We start from the raw sequence: 15,571 nt of genomic DNA on the forward strand, positions 1-15,571 counted from the left end.
GGATGACAGAACATGGGTTGAAACAGGCAAAAATTATTACATATTTCTTTCATAATTGTTTAGAGCCATTGTGATGTACCTTTGTTTTTTGTCCCTGACTCCTGACACAGGGATCCTAAAACCCTTGGAACTCCCTGAGTGATGAGGTGAGAGGAGCATCTTTTGTTATTCATAACAAGTTCCTTTGAACCACACCTGAGTTTATACCAATGAGGTGACACCTGGTGGGGTTGGCTGCCAGAGGAACCAACCCCATGATTAGAGGGTTAGAAATTTCAGCCCTACCCCTCAGGGGAGGGGAGAGGAGAGACTGAGTTCACTCATCAATGGCCAAAGATTTAATCAACTGTGCCTATATAATGCAGCCTCCACAGAAATCCCTAGATAATGAGATTGGGAGAGCTTCCAAGTTGGTGAACACATAAGGGTACTAGGAGGGCAGCGCACCTGGAGAGGATGGGGAAGCCACCTGGATCAGCATCGCCCCACCCGGCCCAGTCTCGCCCTGTGCCTCAGTGCCACCTGGCCGGTCCTAGTTATGTCACCTACAATAAACTGGGAAACGTAAGTAAATTGTTTCCATGGGTTTTATGAGCTCTTCTAGCCAATTACTGAAACTGAGAAGGGGGTGTGGGAACCCCCGGCTCCACAACCAGTTGGTCAGAAACACAGATGGCCTAGAGTGAATCTGGAGTGAGGCCAGTCTTGTGGCCCTCAATCCTCTGGGTCTACACTAACTCTGGGTAGTGGGTGTCAGAACTGAATTGAATTGGAGTTAGAGAATTGGTTGGTGCGAGGAAAAACCCACACATTTGGTGTCAGAAGTATTGTCAGTTAAAACAGTTCAGAGCCATGCTGTAAGTAAAAAGCTCCTCAGAAAAAATTAAAAAGATATTTTGAAACATTTTGTAAACCCACACACCTTAATTTAATAGGAAGAGAAAAACTGGAGGGTTGTTGTGAAATTTAAATTAAATAACTCTATGAAAGCATTCCTTTTAAAATTATTTAATAAAATTAAATGAATTGTGCCCTATGAAGCTTCCTGGCAACATTTATTTTGTTTATTTTATAGCTTCAATCTCCTTCTCTCTGTCTCTCTGTTTCTTTCTCTGTTTCTCTCATTCACTGTTAGTCTCTTTCTCTCTTTCTCTCTCTCCAACATTAAATGAGGAATGACTATGTATTGGTCGCTCATCCAGAAACAGAGTTTATGGTAATAAGTCCAAATTCCTTAAAGAGTTGATAAATAGAAAGATTAATATGGAAATAAAATAATTAAAACCAACAAAATAAATCTTACCTTTACTCCTCTGACAGATGATAGAAGACTTGCCTGTTTGGAAATCAGGTAACATTTGAGATGAACTTTGAAGAATTAATAACATTTTAATAGTGCTGACATGTTAACAAGAGCCAATGATAAAGGTGAAAAAGTGATCCGTGAAATGGTGAATAATTTGGGCTTCTTTGGATTTGGATTCATGGAAGAACATTTATTGTGGTAGCTTAGGACTGTATCAGCTGACACTAACTAGTAAGGCAGTTGGAAACCGTGTTGTGGGAGTTTCGGTGGGAACTTGGCGCTAAGTTCCCTAAGTCATAGCAACCTGTGTACAGTTTTTGGAAAAAGAGTAGATTAGTCTGGCTTATATTTAAGAAGTCATTCTTTCGGTGGTGGAATGAGGGATGAAGAAGCAAAAGTTTGGGAAAACGAGATAGAGAGGTATTAATCCACACAACTGATGAAGAGAACCCAAAGCAAAGGTGTCACAGTGGAGAGAGACTGGAGGAGAACAATGTGAGTGATTGTTTAGAAAAAATCATCTGTCATTTGTTTACCTGAACACATTTGTGCTAACTATTGAAAAAAAGGTGTAACTCCCTTCATTGCAGAAGCTAAAAACCTGCAGACCAGAAAACATGGAAGAGCACAGGAGGTTTCTGTCTTACAAGTCACTTAACTGCAGCAAGAGTTGAGAATAGGAAGCAGCATTGACAATTAAGCAGAGCTGGATTTGAAGGACTTAGTAGGTCACCCTGAATAATTTAAATTTATTCTGAGGTTTATGGGGGACATAAATGGGTTCTAAGCCTGAGATGACTTAATCATATTTGTGTTTTACTATGATTTCTCTGGCAACAGTGTGGGAGTTAAATTTGAAGAAGTGATGGTATACTTAAATTGATCTTCACAATTATTTTACCTTGGAGGATCAAGAAAAGAGAGAATATGTATATAGCCTGTATATAGCAATTTTGTAAAAATATATTATCATAATTGTGGTATATCCTTTGAAAAGTGGTAAATCTTATCCTTCTTAATATTTTATGTTTAATTATTTAATCCACATTGGTAAAAAGAATTATAATTTTTCTTGAACTTATTCCATAAAACCTGACCATGAAAATAGTTTCCTAAATATTACAAGATATTGTTTTCCTAAGCAAGTTGAAGAAGTTGGAATACTACTTTGCAGACCTCCCACTCAGTAGAAGTAAAACATCCATGAAAACTAAACCCCACTTATGATGCAATGCCCTTGGAAGGACAGCAAACAGTGACAAGCAAGACTTCCTCTGGTGAGCACTTCTTTATTTATTGCATTTGTCAATTTTTACTTTTTACGAATATGTTGAGTACTCAATAGGATAGAGCCATGGAGGTTAGCTTATAAGGGGGAATCTGATACTTTTCCCCTACAAAAACTCATCAGAATAATTCAAAGAGACCTTGTGGAAAGGGAGCAACCTGGAAACAGAACAATCTAGTTAGAAATATGTGCTAATAATTTTGTTGAGTTCCACTGCATGAGTGAACTCTGGGTACATGAATATTTAAGGAACAGACAAAGATAGGTGTTGAAAGGGGGAAGGAGTAAGGGTTGAACAGAGAGGTACAGGTAAGTCTGTAGGGGTATGGTCACAAAGTTGAGTAGTTTCTACCTGAAGGTCTCTATTTTCTCAGGAATAGAAGTCTAGAGTCATTTGGTCAGAAAGAGATAGATAAAGGAATTTGAGAAGCATCGTGAAGGCTTACAGTCATCATTATCAGAAAAGTGAGAACATTCTACTTGATTTGTAGAATTTCCAGGCAACTCAGAATGTGGAGAATTTGATCCATATAGTTTTACCATATATATTTTCATGTGCAAAAGCTTAGTTTTAAAAACAATTGATTAGAGACCTAGCGTGGGATTAAATCAGAGATGAATTTTAAAAGGCAGAAGCAATAAAAGGGGAAGGAAGCTGAAGGCATTAGCAAAAGAGTGCAGTCCAGGTGTTATGGTTCAGGTATTGACACACAGGTAGAGCAACTATAGTCTACAGGTCATAAAGTAGTAAACAGCAAGGCTAGAAAAAAAGAGAAAAATGGATATCAAAGGCAGCAGAGGGAGAAGTCAAAGATGTCACTAACATTTCTCACTTAAGTTACTGAAATGCTACTTGTTACATCAATCAAGATAGGAAGCATCAGAGGAGAGACAGGTCTGATGTAGATAAGATTTTTGGAAGGGTATGTTTGAGATATTGTGAATAAGTCCATGAAAAAGATAAGTAAGCCTGGGAATGAGGGGTGGAGAAAAATATACATTTGGAAATCATAAGCATAGTTAAAATCAGCCAAGACAATGTGGAGTAAAAGAAAAGATTTCAAGGAGAGTTTTATAGGAAAAAAGTCATTGAAGACAGGCACAGCAGGAAGTGATGAAGACAGAAAGGGAGAAGCTGACAAAAGAGGAGAATATTCAAGATAAATAGTATTGATAAAAGAACATATGGCGGAACTGAATAGGAGGATAACATCAACACTTTAGAGAGTTCAAATATGACAATCAATAATAGGCATAAGATTTGGTTTCGTAGCAAGCCCAGGTTCTAAGAATCTACTGAGGTCTTGGATAGCTTTTCTAAAAACTAGCCCAGTGGAACCATATCAGAACAAATAAAACACAAAATTTAAAAAAAAAATACTTGGATTCTGCATTTGAAAACAGGCAAAAAAAGAACCGTGCACAAATACCTGCAGTTGTTTAGCCATTGTATATTTAAATATCCACGTTATATTTCATTAACAATGACTTTAATTATATTAATAGGAGACAAGGACTAAAAGGACTAAAACCAAACCCCACTTAAAAGGAGTTACACAATATATTATATTTAAGAAAGTATTCCAATATCAAAGGGTAAATGTCAACAACGCTAAAACCACGATTACTTTTGTACCACTAGGTTGATGACAACGAATTCTGAGCAGCCATCGAAGCTGATCCTCTTACAACTACATGAGAAGTTGCCAAGGAACTCAATGTCAACCAATCTACAGTGTTTGGCATTTGAAGCAAATTGGAAAGGTGAAAAAGCTCGGTAAGCGGGTGCCTCACGAGCTGACCAAAATGGTCGTTTTGAAGTGTCATCTCCTCTTTTTGTACACAACAACAACAAACCATTTCTCGATCAGATGGTGATGTACAATGGAAAGTGGATTTTATACGACAGCCGGTGATGACCAGCTCAGTAGTTGGACGGAGAAGAAGCTCCAAAGCACTTCCCAAAGCCAAACTTGCACCAACAAAATGTCATGGTCACTGTTCTGTGGTCTGCTGCCAGTCCGATCCACTACAGCTTTCTGAATCCTGGCAAAACCATTACATCTGAGAAGTCTGCTCAGCAAATGGATGAGATGCATCGAAAACTGCAACACCTGCAGCCAGCATCTGTCAACAGATAGTGCCCAATTCTCCAGGACTACGCCTGACCGCATGTTGCACAACCAACCCTTCAAAAGTTGAACAAATTGGGCTACAAAGTTTTGCCTCATCTGCCATATTCACCCGACCTCTCACCAACTGACTACCACTTCTTAAAGCATCTCGACAACTTTTTTCAGGGAAAACACGTTTCCAAAACCAGCAGGATGCAGAAAATGCTTTCCTAGAGTTCGTCGAATCCTGAAGCACAGATTTTTATGCTACAGGAATAAACAAACTTATTTCTCATTGGCAAAAATGTGTTGATTATAATGGTTCCTATTGTGATTAATAAAGATGTGTTTGAGCCTAGTGATAATGATTTAAAATTCAAGGTCTAAACCCACAATTACTTTTGCACCAAGAGTAGCTGTGTGGCTTTGGATAAATCACTCAGTCTTACTGCTTGGCATTTCTGCCAATGTGAAATAATAGAGCCATTCATTCTTAATTTGACTGAGTCAATTGCCACAAGTTGGAGAAGAAGTCAAAGTCAAGTATTTGACTCAGGAGTGTTAGAGAATCAGTAATGTGCTTTATTTATTTGGCTACATTTTAATAAATCCTTTAATTTTTTGACATGCAAAAGCAAAAGCAAATCATTTTCAAATTCACCAGTAATCCTAAAGTATGATGAAAAAATAAATTTAAAGGACTGAAAAGTAATGGAATCCTTATATTGTTTCCTTTAATTCCTCTCATGAATTTCTTTTAAACCCTAGGCCCTCATACTAATTTGCATTATGGTGTTGATAGTTTTTACATGGATCTTGATGGGTCAGTCACACAGTCAAAACCCAAAATCTGAAATCTATTACTTTTCAAAAAGTAACACTCTTAGTAAAGTACATTGATTTTATTCCATAGGAAATAAAAAGTTTGTCATTGTGTGGAAATGAATTGAAAGAGGCAAACTGCACCACTGCAGGTAACTGATCACCTCTGGGTGTTTATCTCCACCAGCTACATCTCTATAGTGTTTGTTATGCTCATTATCAACATGATCAGACTGCAAAGATAATGGCTACTATATTTAAGCAAGTCATTTTTCCCCCCAAAAAAGTTTAGACATTGCATTTAACATTAAATAATTTGATTGAAGGCTGAATTTGAGGTTTGTAAAATAAATAATAGCCCTTATTCACCTTTGTCTATTAAATCCAATTGCTAAAGAAATCAGAACTTTTAAGAGTAAGTTAGCAGGTTCATGGAAATAAAATTGCCTTGACTAACGATTTATGAAGAAGGCAAATGCAGTGGTCATCTGAACCTTAGTTCTGTCGATCATGCAGATGAAGAGCTCACAGGCTTCCTTTCAAAACACCACAGTGATATGAGAGGGCTGAGCAAAGAGAACAGACTGCAGATGCTGCAAGAGTCCATGATTTTGCCAAGATTTTGATCAGAAGCAGACATCTGGCAATTTAGCATGAGTAAGTGGGGTTTGCATAATAAAATTTAAATATTAATTTTATCATTGCAGTAAAAAGCAAATAATGCAAACGAAAGATATTAACATAACTAAATGAACTCTAATATACTTTCCATTCAAACTTATGTTCTCAAAGTAGCAAATGGATTGGCAAAAGGACTCAAGAGATACAGATCTTAACAAATTGTATCCTGTGAATATTACATTTTCACCAACTTCTATTTGGAAGGTGTTAACTTCTATTTGGATTAATTAAGTCAGCTCTGATAATGGACAGTCTTGCTGGATATTTTGAAAGACAACAAAACATGGAGTCTAGAGATGTTTGATTTGGGGCAATCTGTTTAACCTTTATTTTTAATTTGTTTTTCTCATTTTTTTCATCTGTATAATAGAAATCTGTAAGATATGTTTTGAGAAATCACCTTAGACATAAATAACTCTCTTAATTGGGGCAAACTTTTTTGTCTAGAAAAGGTTATTTATGTGAGTTTTATGACAAAAAGTCATCAAAAGATTACTGGTCTGAGGTTAAGAACCCAGAATCCTTCATGCTGAGGAGGGTGTGATAGTGGGCAAATCATTAATTCTATTTCTGGACTCAGACCACTTCTAATATTCCGTGATTCTCAGTCCATGAACAGTGAAAGTAAATCTCTCTCTCCCCCTACACACTTTGATTTATAAAAAGACCTACTTAAAAGGAAAGACATCACTTCCCAAAGAGAACATTTGGTGTGTAGCTTTATAGTTTTGATTCCTCTATATCAAACCATAAAAGATTTCAAAGGCAATATTCATTGCACTTCCAAAATTTTCTTAAGAACATAATTATACTTCCCACAAAACAGTACTGTTCAGAAAAATCATCATTTTCTAAGAGTTTTTGGCCCTTCAAGTTTCTAAATGTTTCAAAAAGTTGTATTCAGTTTTCAGTGGGTGTTCTCAGACATTGTAATGATTTGCTACATGCTTGTTCATGAGAAAATTATAACAGAGAGAGAGAAATAAGACTATGCATGAAAAAGTGTTATTACTGTCTCCTGGGGCTAGCGTTTGCTGCCCCCTCACTGAACTGCAGCTCCTGCCAAGCCTCCTTTCACCATCCCTGCTCTTGTGGCCAAGAGATAGTTCAAGGAATGCTCCAGAAAATGTGCACTTCTGACTCCCAGCTAGAAGCTTAGTAACAAGTCGTTATCTCTTCTGCTGCCAAGCAAGGCATGTTTGTGAGTCTTGTCTAGTCAAAAGAAAGGGAAAAAAATAAAGAGGGGAAGAAGAAAAGTTTTACTGTCTTTCTTTCTTACCTCAATACAGACAGGGCCCATGTATGTCATTGATGCCATCTCTGACCTCTACTCCATAGGTGTCACACAGTGTGAATTGGAGCCCTCCTCTCCACGCTGGAGCGAGACTGCGTGTCCCACAGCAACCCGAGGCCATGCTGAGGCAGTGCTGTAACCAACACCAGTTATGAGATAGGGATCATCAGTGAAATTAAATATTGTACAGAGAAAAAGATATTAAATTTATTAAAATGTGAAAAACGATGTTTAAGCAGTTGTAGACATTACCTTACTCTTACATATCCATTTATAAATAATTTAAACCTAAGTGACAACTGTAAGGAAGTATAAATCTGAGGACCTTATCCCTGAGAGTAATGGCCTTTTGCTTCCCAATTCAAAACATGTGCAGAGTGGTTGATTAAACAGTTGTCAAGTTATTATTACCTCAAGAGAGGATTTTACCTTATTCACTATTATGTCCCAACAATGAGCAAAGACCTTGGCTGAACAAGGTCAGTGTGTTCGCAAACTGTGGCTTATTCATTGGTGAACGTCAGAATCTTTTTGGCGGGTCCTCCTGACTATCAGAGAGAGAGAGAGAGAGAGAGAGAGACAGACAGACAGACATAAAGAAAAATAAGAAAGAAATAGATATACAGATGATAGACCAATGATAGACGAATGATAGATGATAGATTAGTAGATATTAATAGATAATAGAGTAGCACATGTTAGAATGTCAGAGAACCAATGAATCCCTAGTAGCCAGTACAAAACCATTCAGCTCTTTCTTTCTCTTCAGAGGAGGGATTAGTCATTACATGATTTCCTAGGTATTCTTCCAGTCCACATGGCATCCACAGAAATCACTGAATAACATTCAGCCAGTGGGTGGGCTCATCTGGAGGAGCGAGGATGCCAGCACTCATCTAACTGGCCCCTTGCTGAGGATGGCCAAAAAGGGCTTGCCTGGGACTGTTACTAGAGAGCCTACATATGGACTCCAGTGTGGCCGTTTGGGAGGATTTAGCTGTAAGACCTGCCTTTAAAAGACAGCTCAGGACTCCTAGCAAAGAGTGCTCCATAAGACAAAAAGTGGAAGTTCCCAGATTTTAAGATCTGAGTCTAAACATGATTTATTCATTCTACCACTTTCTTTTCTCTTGTTGAGGCAAAGGGACCATATTCTGAGGAACACACATTTCAACATAAGGAATGTCAAAGAGTTCTGTTTTCTTTAATCTGACACAAAGATTTTATTTCTTCTCTTTCTTGCTCCATATTCCTTGTTTTATTCACTTTTTAAATTGTAGCCCTCATCAAGACCATCTAGTCCCATTGTTTTATTTAATAAAAGAAAACTGAAGCTCACTGAGAAATACATATTTACCCAAGGTCATATAACTAATCTTATTTCCCAGTGTCCTTTTTACTACAAGGAAAAAGAAAAAAAAAAAACTGTTCAAATGCCATGTTTGTACTCCTGAAATAACATCTAAATTTCTTATTAACGTGTCTTTTGCTTCCCAGTAGATTGTATGTTACTTGAGTGCTGTCACAGATTGCGTCTGGCACATTGTGGAACACTTAACACACTGTTTGGCACTGAAAAAGGAAAGGAGACAGAGAGAGAGAGAGAGGAAGGAAGGAAGGAAGAAAGGATGGAAGGAGAAGAAGGAAGGAAGGAAGGAAGGAAAGTAGGAAGGAAGGAAGGAAGGAAGGAGAGGGAGGAAGGGAGGAAAAAAAGAAAGTAAAATAAGTAATTGAGAACAATAAATACAATTGTGACAAACATCCGAGATATGAAGGACTGGGAATAAAATCAAGTGAGTCAAAGGAAAAGGAAAGGACACCGTTCTGAGACAAAGGCATTAAACAAGCTGGCTGATTTGACTAGAGTGACAGACCAGAAGTAATAGTCACTTACTGAAGGCTGGAAATTTTGGGTCAGCAAATAAAAACAAGTACAACCAACTGGGACAATGATGTCAAAAGTGAGGTACTGAGGAAGGTATCAATTAGGTAACCCAAGGACTTCTGCTTGCAGCCAAGATGGAGTAACAAGAGGTGGATTTACTCTCCTGTGTAAAAAAACAAAAAGCCAGAAACAATTTATAAATCAATGATTTTCAAGACATTTGCAGTTAGGCAGTAAGGAACTGTGATCTTTGAAAATCAGAAAACCAGTGTGGTAAACCATACAATTGTCCCAGCTCACTGCTTGGAGATAATTCCCGGGCTGCAGTGCAGGGAGAAGAAACCAAGCGGAGCGCAGGGAAACTTCCAAGTTGTGGAGAGGGTCAGGATTTCAGGAATCCCAAGGTCACTAAAGTTAGCAGGGCAGAGTTCCAGACAGAACAGAGCTGCACAGAAGAGATAAGTTAAATATGTTCAAAGTGGTAAAGTGATACTCCTTAGTTGAACACAAATCAGCTCTTGCGTGTGAAAAAGTATCATCTGAACTGGAATAATCTCAGAAACTCCCACAGGAAGGCAGACAGCTCCTGCCTCCACCAATTAGAATGGAAAGTATGATTCACCAGTACCTGAAGTAAAGTATGGAGAAGGGTTCTAACTCAGTAATTGACCAAAATTAACTCTCCTAGACTCTCCTAACAATTATTAAATAATCAATTAGCTATAATCCCAATTATACACAATTATTTTAATCCTTATTAAAAATAAAAACCAAAGGAATTGGACTGTTTATTTAAACTCTTTTTCTTTATTAAAGAGAGGGGGAAAGCCCAAAACATAATGTCTAACATACAGTAAAAATGCCCAAGGCAGGAAAAAAGTTGGAAGGAAAAGGAAAACATGAGAAGAAAAAAAATCAAGAAATCAAAACTGACTCAGAAATTATTTATGTGATATAATTAGTAGACTGGGCCATTGAAGTAGTTATTGTAATTGCATTTCACATATTTAAGAATCTAGATAAAGTTTAAGTATGTTTGATAAAGATATAGAAGATATAGAAAAGACCAAACTAAAATTTCTAAGATAAAAGCAATGTATTTCATGAACTATTATTGGAAAGGAAAAATGACAGATTATACATTATAGGAAAGATTAGTGAACATAATAACATAGCAAGAAAAACTATATCAAATGAAACACAAAAATAAAAGAAGGAAGAAAAGAAGAGAGGAAAGAAGGAGGGGAGAATGAGAAGGAGGGAGGGGTTAGGAAGAGAGAGAGAGAGAGAAAGAAAGATTGATCAAAAACACTGGGCAAATCAAAAAGCTTCTGCACAGCCAAATAAACAGTCACGAGAATAAACAGACAACCTACAGAATGGGAAAAATTTTTGCATGCTACACATCAGATAAAGGACTGATAACAAGAATCTATTTAGAACTCAGGAAAATCAGCATGAAAAAAAATCAAACAACCCTATCAAAAAGTGGGCAAAGGACATGAATAGAAATTTTTTAAAAGAAGATATAAGAATGGCTACCAAACATCTGAAAAAATGCTCAACATCTCTAATCATCAGGGAAATGCAAATCAAAACCACAATGAGATATCACTTAACTCCAGTGAGAATGGCCTTTATCAAAAAGTCCCAAAACAATACAGGTTGGAGTGGATGCGGACAGACAGGAACACTCATACACTGCTGGAGGGACTCAAACACTCATACACTGCTGCAAACTAGTACAACCCCTGTGGAAAGCAATATGGAGATATTTTAAACAGATACAAGTAGACCTATCATTCAATCCAGCAATCCCATTATTGGGCATCTACCCAAAAGAACAAAAGTCATTCTATGACAAAGATACCTCCACCCAAATGTTTATAGCAGCACAATTTACAATTGTAAAGATGTGGAAACAACCCAAATGCCCATCAATACATGAGTGAATTAGTAAAAATGTTGTATATGTATACCATGGAGTATTACTCAGCTATAAGAAATAATGGTGATATAGAATCTCTTTTGTTCTCCTGGAGAGAGTTGTAACCCATTCTATTAAGTGAAGTATCCCAAGAATGGAAAAATAAGCACCACATGTACTCACCAGCAAATTGGCTTCCCTGATCATCACCTAAGTACACATTTGTGAATAACACTAATTGGGTGTCAGGCAGATGTGGGGCGGGGGGAGGGCATGGGTGTATACCTACATAATGAGTGTGATGCGCACTGTCTGGGGAATGGACACGCTTGAAGTTCTGACTCAGGGGAATGGGGAAGGCCAGGGCAATATACATAACCTGAACTTTTGTACCCCCATAATAAGCTGAAATAAAAAAAAAAAAATAAAAAAAAAAAAAACACTGGGCAAATCATCAGTGAGTTATGGGACAATTTCCAGAAGCCCACAGTTATAGTTATATCTGTAACTGAAGGTCTGAAGAGGAGTAGAGAAGAGGGATAGAAAATATGATACAAAGAAAAAATGATAAAAAGAAAAATCTTAAAAGCAGGCAGAGAAAAAGACACATCACATGAAAGAAACAAACGGAAGATGAGATGTGTTTTTCATTAGAAAAACCCTAAATGAGAAGAGTGAAGCAGCACTTTTAAAATAGTGAAAAAATACTATAAACATAGAATTTCATATCTAACAATAATATCATTCAAAACTACAGGTAGGAGGTGGGCAATACTTCCAAAATGGTGGTGTGAAGAGCTTGGTAGACACTCTCCCCTATGACAAAAATATTTAATTGGAAAATTTGTTTAAAAATATTTATTTAATATCTCTGGACTTAAGATTTACAGGTATAACTAGGGTGAAAATAAAAGGAAGACAAAACTTAGCAGATTAATGGTAAAAAAAGATTTTAAAGCAGAACAAAATAAAACAAAAAATATTACTAGAGAAGAGGGGGACATTTTATAGTGGTTAAAGAGGAAGTCCATAAGGATGATTGAACAATTATCAACCTGTATATATCTAACAACAGAGCTCCAAAACACATGAAGCAAAAACTGGAAGAATTGGAAGGGGAAATGTAGAAATGTCTTATTACAGTTATTGACTTCAAAATCTAAATTCTATTAATGGAAAGAATTAGGCCAAAGAGTAACACGGACTTATTAAACTTAGATAACACTATAAAGTAACTATACCTTCAGAAATCACAAGGGACATTAGAAAATACTTCTAAATAAAGGAAAATAAACAATACATCAAAACTTAAGGAATGCAGCTAAAGCAGTTCTTAGAAAGAAATCTATAGATGTAAGTGACTATATAAAAGAAGGAACTTCTCAAATCAACAATCTAACAGTAAAACTTTCAAAAATGAAAACATAAATTAAACAGAAGAAAAATCATAAAAATTGATGGTTAACCATTATACTTGTGAGAGAGCCCAAATGTAAGACTTTGAAGACAAAGACTTCAAAGCATCCATTTGAAATATATTAAAAAAAACTAAAGGGGACCACATTGTACCACAAGAAGTAAAGGAAGCTATAATGACAATGTTTTATTAAATTTAGAAGAGAGTATAGTGATAGAAATTATAAAAGAGAATAAAATAGAAATTATAAAGTTACACATTAAATAACACAATACATGTAACAAAGAACCACCTGTACCTCCTAAATCTATACAAATAAAAAAAAAATAAACTAAAAGCTGTAGATTGATTAATTTAAAATTGAAAAGTGTGTATAATTCAAATATTTTGTCCATCTGCTAAAAGATCTTTGAATCTTTGGGCCAGAATCCCTCCTTTCTTGCAGTGAGACTAGGTATTTCTAATATATGCCTATAAGAATCTATTGTTTGTAGGCTTATGTTGTTGAACACCTCTCCTTCTGTTGAGAACATTCCACATTAGTTACACTAGTACTTCAAAACAAGGAATAAACTTGTTTGAAAAACAAACAAACAAAAAATAAATAAAAAATTTACTAGAGAGACTCAAGTGTAAATATGAAATGGCAAAAGAAAGAATCAGCAAAATTGAAGATTGATTATGCTATTCAAACCAGAGGGAAAAATGAAAAAAAATTAATGTAGAAATGAGAAACAATTCAGCATAACCACACACATGAAGTGGAAGTATTAGAATAAGTCAAGAAAGAGAAAGGATAAGCAAAAAATATTTCAAGAAAAAATGGTTAAAAACTTCTCAAATATGATATCAAAAAAACCCACAAGTCCCAAAACAACAATTGTTAGCATGGATGCAGAGAGATAGGAACACTCATACACTGCTGGTGGGACTGCAAATTAGTACAACCCGTATGGAAAGTAGCATGGAGATAACTCAAAGAGCTAAAAGTAGAACTACTATTTGATCCAGCAATCTCACTACTGGCTACTTACCCAAAGGAAAAAAAGACATTCTATAAAAAAGACACCTGCACTTGAATGTTTATAGCAGCATAATTCACAATTGCAAAGATGTGGAAGCAACCCAGTGCCCATCAATACATGAGTGGATTAATAAAATGTGCTATATGTATACCATGGAGTACTACTCATCCATAAAAATATGGTGTTTTTTTTTTTTTTTTTATTTCATCTTGTTATGGGGGATATAGAATTTCAGGTTACATACGTTGCTCCTGTTCCGCCTTTCCCCCCAAGCCAGAGCTCCAGACGTGTCTGTTCCCCAGGTCGTGCGCATTGCACCCATCATGTAGGTATATATCCCTCCCTTCCCCACCCCCCCCTTCCCGAGTCAGCACCTTCAAGTGTTACCACTCCCCAAACGGTGCACAATGCACTCATTGTGTAGGCATACCCCCATCCCCTCCCCCGCCCCCCACCTCAGTCTGACATCCTATTGGTGGTGTTCCCAGATGTGTATTTAGGTGATGATCAGGGAAACCAATTTTCTGGTGAGTACATGTGATGCTTGTTTTTCCATTCTTGGGATACTTCACTTAATATAATGGGTTCCAATTCTCTCCAGGAGAACCATAGAGATGTCGTATCTTCATCATTCCTTATAGCTGAGTAATATTCCATGGTATACATATACCACAGCTTACTAATCCAATCATGTATTGATGGGCATTTGGGTTGCTTCCACATCGTTGCTATTGTGAATTGTGCTGCTATAAACATTCGGGTACATGTGTCTTTGTTAAAGAATGACCTTTTTTCGTTTGGGTATATGCCCAGTAATGGGATTGCTGGGTCAAATGGCAGGTCTACTTGAATCTGTTTAAGGTACCTCCATAATGCTTTCCACAGGGGTTGCACTAGTTTGCAGTCCCACCAGCAGTGTAGGAGTGTTCCTGTCTCTCCGCACCCACGCCAACATGTGTTGTTTTGGGTTTTTTTGATAAAGGCCATTCTCACTGGGGTTAAGTGATATCTCATTGTGGTTTTGATTTGCATTTCTCTGATGATTAGGGATGTTGAGCATTTTTTCATATGTTTGTTAGCCATTCTTATATCTTCTTTCGAGAAGTTTCTATTCATGTCATTTGCCCACTTTTTGATAGGGTTACTTGATTTTTTCTTGCTGATTTTTCTGAGTTCTAAATAGATTCTTGTTATCAGTCCTTTATCTGATGTGTAGTATGCAAAAATTTTTTCCCATTCTGTAGGTGGTCTGTTTATTCTCTGGACTGTTTCTTTGGCTGTGCAGAAACTTTTTAATTTAATCATGTCCCATTCATTAATTTTTGTTGCTGCTGTGATTGCCTTGGGGGTCTTCTTCATAAATTCTTTGCCTAGGCCAATGTCTGTAAGAGTCTTTCCTACATTTTCTTCTAGAATTCTGATTGTATCATGCCTAAGGTTTAAGTCTGTTATCCACCGTGATTGGATTTTTGTGAGAGGTGAAAGCTGTGGGTCCTGTTTCAGTCTTCTACAAGTGGCTAACCAATTCTCCCAGCACCATTTATTGAATAGGGATTCTTGTCCCCAGAGTATATTCTTTCCTGCTTTGTCAAAAATTAGGTGACTATATGAGGATGGTTCTATATTTGGATTTTCTGTTGTGTTCCACTGGTCTGTGTCCCTGTACTTGTGCCAGTACCAGGCTGTTTTAAGAACCACGGCCTTGTAGTATAGTTTGAGGTCTGGCAAATTAATACCTCCCATTTTGTTTTTGTTGCTTAAAATTGCTTTTGCTATATGGGGTCTTCTCTGGTTCCGTACAAAGTGTATAAT

This window comes from Eulemur rufifrons, chromosome 1, assembly GCF_041146395.1.
Source record: "Eulemur rufifrons isolate Redbay chromosome 1, OSU_ERuf_1, whole genome shotgun sequence".
Lineage (NCBI taxonomy): Eukaryota > Metazoa > Chordata > Mammalia > Primates > Lemuridae > Eulemur > Eulemur rufifrons.